Source organism: Pygocentrus nattereri, chromosome 20 (genome assembly GCF_015220715.1).
Source record: "Pygocentrus nattereri isolate fPygNat1 chromosome 20, fPygNat1.pri, whole genome shotgun sequence".
In the NCBI taxonomy this organism is placed as follows: Eukaryota; Metazoa; Chordata; class Actinopteri; order Characiformes; family Serrasalmidae; genus Pygocentrus; species Pygocentrus nattereri.
In genome coordinates this window covers 6,234,926-6,245,094 of record NC_051230.1, presented here as the reverse complement: position 1 = coordinate 6,245,094, position 10,169 = coordinate 6,234,926, and the positions used below count along the sequence as shown (strand labels likewise).

Here is a 10,169-nt window from a genome sequence, read left to right as displayed (position 1 = left end):
CTCAAAGCTCTTGGTGAATCCCTTCTTTTTAAAGGTTCTTAGAGGAACCTCAAGACTCTTGGAGAAACCTCTATTTATTAAAGGTTCCTTGAGGTACCTCAAAGCTCTTAGAGAAACCCCTGTTTATTAAAGGTTCTTTGAGGAACCTCAAGTCTCTTAGAGAAACCCATCTATATTAAAGGTTCTCAAAGGGACATCCAGGCTTTTGGGGACTCTATAATAAATACAGAATTCTTCAAAAGCCTTGAAGTTCCTCAAAGAACCTTTAATAAACAGGGGTTTCACCAAGAGCCTTAAGGTTCCTCTAAGAACCTTTACTAAAGAGGCATTCTTCAAATGCTTTTCCTCAAAGGTTCTTTGAGGAACCTTTGCAAAAAGGATGGGTTTTTTTCTCAAGCAAAATCTACGTCCTAATTTAACACCTACTAAAAAACGATCAGCAGTTTCTCGCGTTTCTTTCGCCTGTTTTCTCTGTTCTCTGTTTATCACCCACTGCTATAAAGGAGTGTTATAAGCTGTTCGCTCATGTTATTCCTGACTATAAAAGGTTCTTTGTGCACGGCCTTTAAAGAACCATGTTTTTTTTAAAGAGACGTGTGAGTTTGAAGAACCCTTTAAAGGTTCAAAGATGCTTCATAGCATGTAAAGATTGTAAAGAACATGTAAAGAACCAATTTAAGGGTTCTTCCTAGAACCTTTATATTCAGTGGAAGTTCTTTCACTTCCGAAGCGGTTCTTTATACTCATGGATCTCATTTACAAATAAATTATAAAAAAAGATAAAAAAGATAAACAATCTAATCAAATTGACTATAGATTTGGGATGAATTATATATGATGATCTACTCATATTGATTTTGGATTTTCTATGATCAATAACGATCTAATTAAAATGATTATGGATTTGGTATTGATTATATATGATGTTCTAATCATATTGATTATGGATTTTGTATGATCAATAACAATCTAATTCAATTTATTATGGATTTGGTATTGATTATATATACTGTTCCAATGACATTGATTTTGGATTTGATGTTGATTATAAATAAGGGTTCAACAATACTAATTATGGGTTTGGTACTGATTGGACATCATGGTCCAATCCTATTGATTATGGTTTTGGTATTGATTATAGATAATAGTGCAAACACATTGATTGTAAAGAATCATCCAATCACATGGATTGTGGATTTGGAATTGATTATAGATAATGATCTAATCATATTGATTGTGGATTTCATATTATTGATAACAATCTAATCAAATTGTTTACGGATTCAATATTGATTATAGATAATGTTCAAATCATATTGATTGTGAATTTAATGTTATCAATAATAATCTATTTAAATTGATTATGGATTTGGTATTGATTAAAGATGACGTTCTAATCATATTGATTGTAGATTTAATGTTGTCAATAACAATCTAGGTAAATTGATTATAGATGTGGTATTGATTAAAGATGACATTCTGATTATATTGATTGTAGATTTAATGTTAACAATATTAATCTAATCAAATTGATTATGTATTTGGTATAGATTACATATAAGGTTCTAATCATGAGCTCAGGCCCAGAGAAGGTGGCAGTGTTTCTGGATCCAGTTTATATCTGGTTTCTTCTTTGTGTTTTAGAGTTTTAACTTCATTTGTGGACGCAGTGATGAACTGTTTTCACAGTCAGTGGTTTTCAGGACTGTTTCTGAGCCCATGCAGTGATTTCCACCACAGAATCATGTCTGTTTTTAATGCAGTGCCGTCTGAGGGCCCAAAGCTCACGGCCAGCAGATACTGGTTTTTGGCCTCGTCCCTCACATACAGAGATTTCTCCAGATTCTCTGAGTCTGAGATGCTCTTTTATAACCAATCATGTTACTGATCTGTTGTCAATCAGCCGCCAGGTGTTTTTTTTAGCATTACACAACTTTACCAGTCTTCCGCCCCCCCCCCCCAACTTTTTTGGAACGTGTTGCTGGCATCAAACTCAAAACAGGCAACTATTTTTCCATGAAATACAAGGTTTAACTAATTTGCACATCACTGCATTTTGTTTTGATTCACATTTTGCACAGCATCCCAACTTTTTTTAGAAATGGGGTTGCACGTTTGTGCTCCCATTGGGTGGAAAGGTCAGGGCAACTGTCTGGCCGGTGGAACGAAACGTCCGCTGTGGCACAGCCCCGAGTTACACACCCAGGCCTTTCACCTGCCCTGCTTACAACTCTCCCCTCCCTCAATAACATACGAGCACATTTCACTTGTTCTCTCAGCTCTTTTCACTTGTGCTCCCATCGTCTTTTCTCCCCATCATTTAATGCCCCTTATGCCGTCCGTTATTCTAAGCCACCGTAAGCGTCTTTACAGTGAAAACACAAAGCACAACACCGCCACAGCATATTGTTGTGCATTATAAGTACCCTTACTAGCAGTCAATAGCCTCAATCTGTGCTAATCTCGCCAGTCTGGTCTTCCACATTACCTCAGATTATAATCCTATCATCCCATTTGTCACAATTATGTCATCGTTTTCTGCATTTCTGTTTTTTCTTCTCTCGGTGCAGTTCCATGTGTGAACAGCAGGTGGTGGCGTTTCGCAAGAATTCCCATTTCCGAAGAGCCTCCGTCAGTGCAGCTTTACCTTTGCAGCAGGTACGATGAAATTTTGATGCGTGTAATTTAATTCAGGCGTTTAAAACCCGAGAAGAGCGACTCTGCAGGGACCTCCCAGCCGGACACCCACCGCCAAGCCTACGCCGTGGACGTGTACGGCGTGTTTTACGCGTTTGACCCAACGGCACAATTTGCAATGACGGTTTTCTTCACGTTTTACGCACCGAACCGCGGTGCCGGCGCTCAGGGGTCAGTTCTGCTGGACCACAGTGTCGTGTAAACGCGGCCGTGCTGCATTTCGTGGACGTTCACCGGCCCATCTGAGTTGTATGGAGTTGCATTTGGACGGACAAAGGATTAAAGGATAAAACGACGCTGACGGGTAAGAGAAAGCGCAAAGCGCCGCGTCGTGCCGCGTTTTATCGGTGCGTTTTAGACGCCAGGCTGTCGTCTGCGCGTCGTGTCGTGCTCACGGACGCTCGCTTCTGCCTCCACTATGAATTGTTTCGCTTTTACTATCAGCGTCATGTTTGTTGTAGTACGCGATCTGCGCTCGATTAGTTCCCCCTCGATTCGCGCTGACTGACAGCGGCGCTGGGCATGAATTGACTCCGCGTCCGGAGGGCTGGAAATTACCCGCGTTTCTCAGTTTAGACGCCGTGACCGCGAACAAAACCGCTCCCCGGGACGGTTCGGGGTCCCCTGCTGCCCGTCGAGGTCTTTGTAGCGGCCGTGGGGCGTTAAAATGGGCAGTTTTGTCGAGAGACGGAGGCGCGTGCAGTGAGCGAGCAAGCGGGGCTGTTTTGCGCTCTAACTTATTTCCGTGTGCGCGGAAAAGGAGCGAAGGAGGAGAGAAAGACGGAAAAAACCGCACAGAATCGCCGCGAATCCTGCACACACGCACCTTTTACGGTGGAGGAGAAATGCTGGGAGCGGTGTAGGAAATCTGGGCTGTTACAACGCGGAGAAAAAGAAAAGCAGGTCAGTAAACGCGACTTACTCCACATCAAACTTTCTCGCTGCTGCTGGAACTTCAGTAGGTGCGCAGCTGTATTTGGGTGTTTGGAGCTGCTGGCGGTCAGTGAGCGGTAAAACACGGGCTGACCGCGCTATTTGTGTTAATTCAGCTTGTTTGAAAAGCACCTGCTCGTGTTTGGCGGGTTAGGTAACTTGGCTGGACGGATGCAGCCGTTTTAAAGGGGAATTCCACCCTTTTTTCCAAAGTTTCTGCGAAAGTCAGTGTTTGGCTTCGAAACGGCTGATTGTAGAGACTCTTGGCAGTGGCGGTGGTGGGGATGAGATCCTGGGGTCACCTTGACCACAACACAGACATTTCATTTACTGTCCCAAACCACCAAGTTTCTTCATATTTAATACTGGTGATGGTAAAATAGTCACAAATCTGAAAAGAATAAGTTTTCTTTGGGGACTGTTTTGCCTTGCAGCACTCTTCATTTATCTCTCCACAGGGATTAGAATCAAATAAATGGATTAAAAATATGTTTTAGGCCAAAACTTCATCACAAAACAGCCATCTCTGTGAGGGGAGCTGTTAGAGGCATTAAAGCTCTGGACGTTTGGTTCCCATCACCGCCACTGTGAGCTATTCTGACTTGATAAGTTTCTCTAAAACCAAGCTTCTCGCACCAAACCACCCAGAATGACTTTGCTTGCATCTTAATCTTCTAATTATGTGGAAATTTGGAAAAACTGGTTGAGTTTCCCTTAAGCGGGTTTGGCTCTGAGCTTTCACTTCCTCTCGCTTTATTTATGGTGAAAGGGCGTTTGCAGATGCGACGGTTTGTATGGAGAGAGCTCGCATTAGAAAAGGCCAAACACAGCATTTGAAGGGGGATTTTGGGCAAAAAGGGAAGCATATGGATGATTAAGGCATTAAGATGTAAACACAGTCATTCAGTTGGATGTCAAGTGCTCCACTGTGGAGAAACTTGCAGAATTTTTCGCAGTAGTGCCGATGGGAACCAGACGTCTGGAGAGTTTAATGCCTCTAAAAGGTCCCTCACGGAAAGTTATAACACAAAGGGGTTATGAAAATGTTCCCTGATGCTTGGAACAGTGTCCTGTGATGGTTTTGAAGAGGTTTTGGCCTAAAACCTTCTCAAAAATCATTGAGACTGAGAAGATAAGGGGGGTAAAGAAATGGGCCCAAAAGAATTTTTTTCCTCCAGATTTTACTCATCAACTTTGTGTAAAACCGAGAAAGCACCATAAATAAAATGCTTTCGGCCCTTTAGACATTGTGACCCCTGCTTTCTATCACCACCGCCGTAAGAAACCCCGGTTACAGGTGCACACACACTTATATATAGAGGGTGTGAGCGATAGACAATACGTCCAAAAGTTTGTAGACACCTGCTCATCCAGCGTTTCTTCTGAAACGAAGGGTATTAAGAGTGAGTTCGCCTCCTTTGCTGCAGTAACCAGCCTCCGCCCTTCTGGGAAGGCTTTACAATCGATGGTGGAACATTGCTGTAAGGATTTGATTGAGCATTAGTGAGCTCAGGTACTGATGTTGGATGGTCAGATCTGGATCACTCCAGCTCATCCCAAAGGTCCTGGATGGAGCTCCATCGCTCCAGATAATGCAGTGCCGGGGGGTCTTTATATTCCTCCAGCAGACACGGATTCATTCTGCTGGTCTGTGCTTTTCTATGGCGGTCATGCATGCTGTGTGCGATTGACCACCTGTGTCAGCTATAGGTGCGCCGTAAAGTAACCGAAATTCACTGGATGTCTTGATACTTTTGGCTGTAGGGAGTGTCCGTGGTGATTGTTGGAGAGCTCTATTATATCAGTCCTACGTGCTAACAGCTCCATGCAATACGCACTTTTGTGTCTTCCCACCTGACACAACAGGTTCAGCATAGACCTGAGCAAAGAGATGGCATTTTATGCCATTATATATTTATTATATGCCATTCTGAACATATCGTGGATGTTCAGATGTTTGTGTCCTCAAAGAACAGCGGAAAACATGCATGTAACGTTATATAGAGATTGTAACTAGTCTGGTTTAGCTGGACATAGTGCACCACTGGGTGTACAGTGTTGAATAAAAATCATAGCACTTTTTAAATGCGGGATTTCTGCATGCTAGACAGTTGATACATGCCATGTATAGTGAAAATGTCTTTTGGTTATAGTGATTAAATGTTTCCACCCTCTCGTCCACGTCTAGTTTGGCTCGTAAAAGGCTTGGCTGTCATCTGATGAGTGGAGTCAGGTGTATTAGACCTGGAAAAACAGCAAAACGGGTTTCATCGGTTTCCCAGCAGCAAAGCTGAGCTGTTAGTTTAAAGGAACGGTTTGGGCAAAAATCAAATGTATGCATTTCTTGCCCCTAGCAGTTCAGACCTGTTTGGTGTCTGAAGTTTGCTTCTTCAGTTTTGCAGTGCCGCTACGAGGCTAGATTAGCTGTAGGCCTGTGACTATTATTATGTTTATGTTGCAACAAACAAAAAGAGTAATTTGTGGCCAATGTGGCTGAATATCCTAGTGTCAAGTGGTATAAATGTCATATAGGACAGGTTATTCTCTGCTGTATCTCTGTATTAGCAGCTCTGGTGCTGTTGGTTAAATCACGAGGAGTTGAGGAGTTGAGGAGTTGAGGAGTTGAGGAGTTGAGGACTTGAGGACTTGAGTCACCTACAAAGAGCTCATGAGCTGTTCATCACTAAGTAAGGCTACCAGAACAAGTTCTCTCATGCATGCAGTTCCTAGACAGTCCTCAAGTTGATCGAAAACCCAAATATGAGCTGTTTGGCTGAAATGAACTTAAAAGCATTTGTCTATTGTTTACGTATTTGTTGGTTAATGGTGACTCGATTGACGTGTTAACATGCCTGTTATCAGTAAAATTAGAATTAGGGCATGGAAACAGTAAGCTTATTGACATTTCTACGGTCACATGTGCTCCAGAATGCGTTAAAGCTTCTGTTATTTCGCTTTGCTGCTGGACCCAAGCTCTCAGGAGGAGAAAAGACCCCAACGAAAGCACCAGGTAACTGAGCTGCTGTGGCCCAGCCATGAGGAAGCCACAGCTTCCGTCTGTCTGCGTGTTTAAATTCGAGCACAGTGGCTCAGCCTGGTGTAAGAGGAGGATGATGTCCACTGGATGTAGATGTGTGATGACAGACTAAAGAAGGTCAGTTTTAAAAAGGGGGAGGGGGCAGCCGGCTGTCTAAGCAACACACTCGACAACTCTCTCTATAGTGGCCTCTGCTTTAAACTGCTTTGCTTATTCAAAAGCCATCTGGACTGAAACACTCCTACTAACTTCGGTGTGAGTGAGTAGAGCTAGAAAGGCTGCAGGCTGAAGACGTGAACATAAATGTTAACGTTTTGGTGACATCATAAAAAGTTGGAAACGGGCTGATTTTGGAGTTTAACTTGCATGCATGGACTGTGTGGGCTGGGGAGTGAATGGTGCTTTTTGGGACTAATAGTGTCTTTGTGTACTATAACTGTTTCATTTTTAAAAATGAGAAATTTGATTTGATGTTATGGACCCTTTAAAACTGCATGTGAAGTTTCATAATGATTCCAGTGACCCTTCCATTTAGTTGTCTTTGTTGTCGCCATGCCAACACCAGAGACAGTGACTGAGCTGGTACGATATATTGACTGATATTGTCGGTCTTCAGTGCGTATCTCCATTTTTGAATTTTTTTTAGTTTTTGGCTGAATTTGAACACACCCGTTGCCCTTTACATCACATGTAAATTTCATGATGAGTGGATGTAAACAAATGATTGTAAATGACTCAGAAAAAAAGTCTTTGTCTTAAACAATGCCTTACGTTAAAATTAAAGTAGTTTTTTCCCTTCTTCTCTAAAGTTACCATGAGTTTTCTTCCAACAACAGGATTATATGCAGTATGTTGTGTATGTATAAATATAAATATATGTGTGTGTGTGTGTGTGTGTGTGTATGTGTAAATGTATGTATGTATATATATATATATATATATATATATATATACATACATACATACATACATACATACATACTGTATGTAAATGATGGTCTTTTCTGATTGTCTTGCCTGCCTCATGCAAAAAGCCCTCGGAGCTGAAACACTCCTTATAACTTAAGTGAAGTGCAAGTGGACAGAGCTGAACCGTACTAGGCTGAAAAGGTGGATATATGTAAGATTTGGTTCTTGTGACATCACAAAAACAATGAATTGGAAACAGGAAGTGTTTGCAGCATATATGCACAGTATGAACAGGGAAGTTAATCAGGTGCCTTGAAACTTTAACTGTTTACAGATGACTTCAAACTGCTTTCTTGGCCCTTTAAAAGTAGGATTGAGGGTTTAGTGCTTATTTGTTATGGTCCTTATTATTTTAGCGATGGCCTTTTTTGTATTACTTCAGTAGCTGCAGAGGAGTTTCCTGTGGTTTTGTCAGGAGAGGTGTTTTAAGCTCACGAGGTGGGCACGTGCTTATTTAGCTAAATGCATGAGACCGAGCGCTTCCTGCTTTACTGCTTTGCATTTCCTCTGGGTTTGAAGTGCTTTTTGCAGGGTTGTGTAAAGTGGCGGCAGCAGCAGCATCACCTAAAAAAAAATCCGCATCTATATGCAGGAAAACCCGTCTGACCGTTTCGGTCCTGCTCTCAAACTGCCGTCTGTCTCACAAACACACGCTCATTGTTTCCTCTCTGCAGTTCGGCTGCTTCCTTCACACAAGAAGGCTTTACTCCTGTTTCAGTACCGCTTCTGAAATCCCATCACCAACTTCCACTCGCTGCTCAGAAGTGCATCACACCTGTAATTACACCTAGTGGCCGTTGGCAGTAAAAGTGCTTAATAGACAGAATGGATTTTTCAGTTGGAGTGCACTTGTGCTCGGCTAGGTCATCATCGGTGAGCTGATCAGCTGGTCATGCAAATGTTTGGTTTGTCTGGCTGTAAGCTTTTCTGTACAGCTGAGGTCTGTTGTCTTGATGCCGCAAGATGCATAGATTTTAAATGCGAGTAACTGACAAAAGACGACTAACTCTCAGCAGTGCGTACAGCATATGCCGTACTAAGAACATGTCCTAATAAACCTGCATACACACTTAAAACAGATGGTTCTTAAAGGGTTCTTTAGTAAAGAGAATGACACTCATTCAGATTGATGGAGAATGTGTTGTATATGGTTCTCTGTAGAGGTGTTTGTTTTTTTTTTTTTTTTGGAAAAGGGTTTCATATAGCACCAAAAAGAATTCTTAGGTTGTAACAACTTGACATCGTAACAGTAGGAGAATTCTTTTTGGTTCTATATAGAACCGTTTTCTTTTCTAAAGAACCCTAGGAGAACCATAAAACAGAGTCTGTGCGTGTTTCAGTAGGTTTAGCCTAGAGAGCAGACTTGGCCTGCTAACATCTTTGTAACACATCAAATGAGAGTGTGTGTGTGTGTGTGTGTGTGTGTGTGTGTGTGTGTGTGTGTGTGTGTGTGTGTGTGTGTGTATAGATAGATATGGGAATAAAGCCTTGTATCTGCATTTTTGTTATTTTTCAGTTTTTGACATAATTTGAAAATGCCTGTGGTCCTATACATTGTGTGTAAATTTCATGATGAATGGACCCAGTGTTACTGTGTTATCCAGTGGTTCCATTGACTTACATTAAAAGTAGAGTTTGTTTTTTCCTTCTCCTGTAAAATTACTGTTTTGGAGATAAGAGGTTTTGATCCAACAACACACATAATGAATTAATACATAAATAAATAAATGTATACGCGTGTGTGTGTGTGTGTGTGTATAATATAATATAATATAATATAATATACAGGAGAAGGAAAAACAAACTCTACTTTTAATGTAAGTCAATGGAACCAGAAGTTTTCCCAAAGTCATTTTGGGACATTTGTTTTGGTCCATTCTTCATGAAATTTACACACAATGTAAAGGACAACATTTTAAAATTATGTTCAATAATGGAAAAAAATGTGTGTACACACACACACACACACACACACACACACACACACACACACACACACACATACATATAACAAACGTGGTGTTGTTAGTTGGGAGCTGCAGCTAGGTTAATTAACGATTTGTGCTTTAATAGTTTTTCACAACAAATAACCAAAAAAGAAAATACGTTTTTATGGATGTTATTTATGTGGCAAGTAATCATCACATAAGTGTGAGAGGCCTGGGTATCAGCGTTGGCCCACAGTTCCTAAACTGGTTTAGCCCAACTGATAAAGTAATAGAACAGTCCCGGAGATACGTTTGGGGTTCCCCTGAGGGGAAATGGCAAGACCGAGTGCACAAGGGCTTCTCAAAACTTGTTTTTGAAACAGGCAGATTGATGTGGGAGGGGGGGGAGGGGCGGGCGGAGTAGTTATTGTTTTGTTAGAAATATGTTACGGTTGTCATTTTCAAGCCACTCGAGCTCATGTGCTGACACTTTGGCCACTGTGCTCTTATCATCTAGGCCATCTGCTCGACCGCTGCTGCAGTTAAGCTGTTGTGAAATTTTAATGGAGTTTTCAAGCTGGCGTGTGCCGCGTGCATTATTACCA

At 41.6% G+C, this 10,169-nt stretch overlaps 1 protein-coding gene across 2 annotated transcripts in view; it reads left to right on the top strand.

The window, feature by feature from the left end:
- Positions 1-2,561: 2,561 nt before the first annotated feature.
- Positions 2,562-10,169, top strand: part of taok3a (TAO kinase 3a) — a 129,284-nt gene continuing 121,676 nt past the window's right edge. The window contains exon 1 of one of the 2 annotated variants that reach the window (XM_017711188.2): positions 2,562-3,001. The gene's annotated coding sequence lies outside the window, so the exon portion shown is untranslated. Of the gene's footprint in view, positions 3,002-3,028; positions 3,601-10,169 lie in introns of those variants that run through there. The other variant, XM_017711187.2, reaches the window with a different exon arrangement.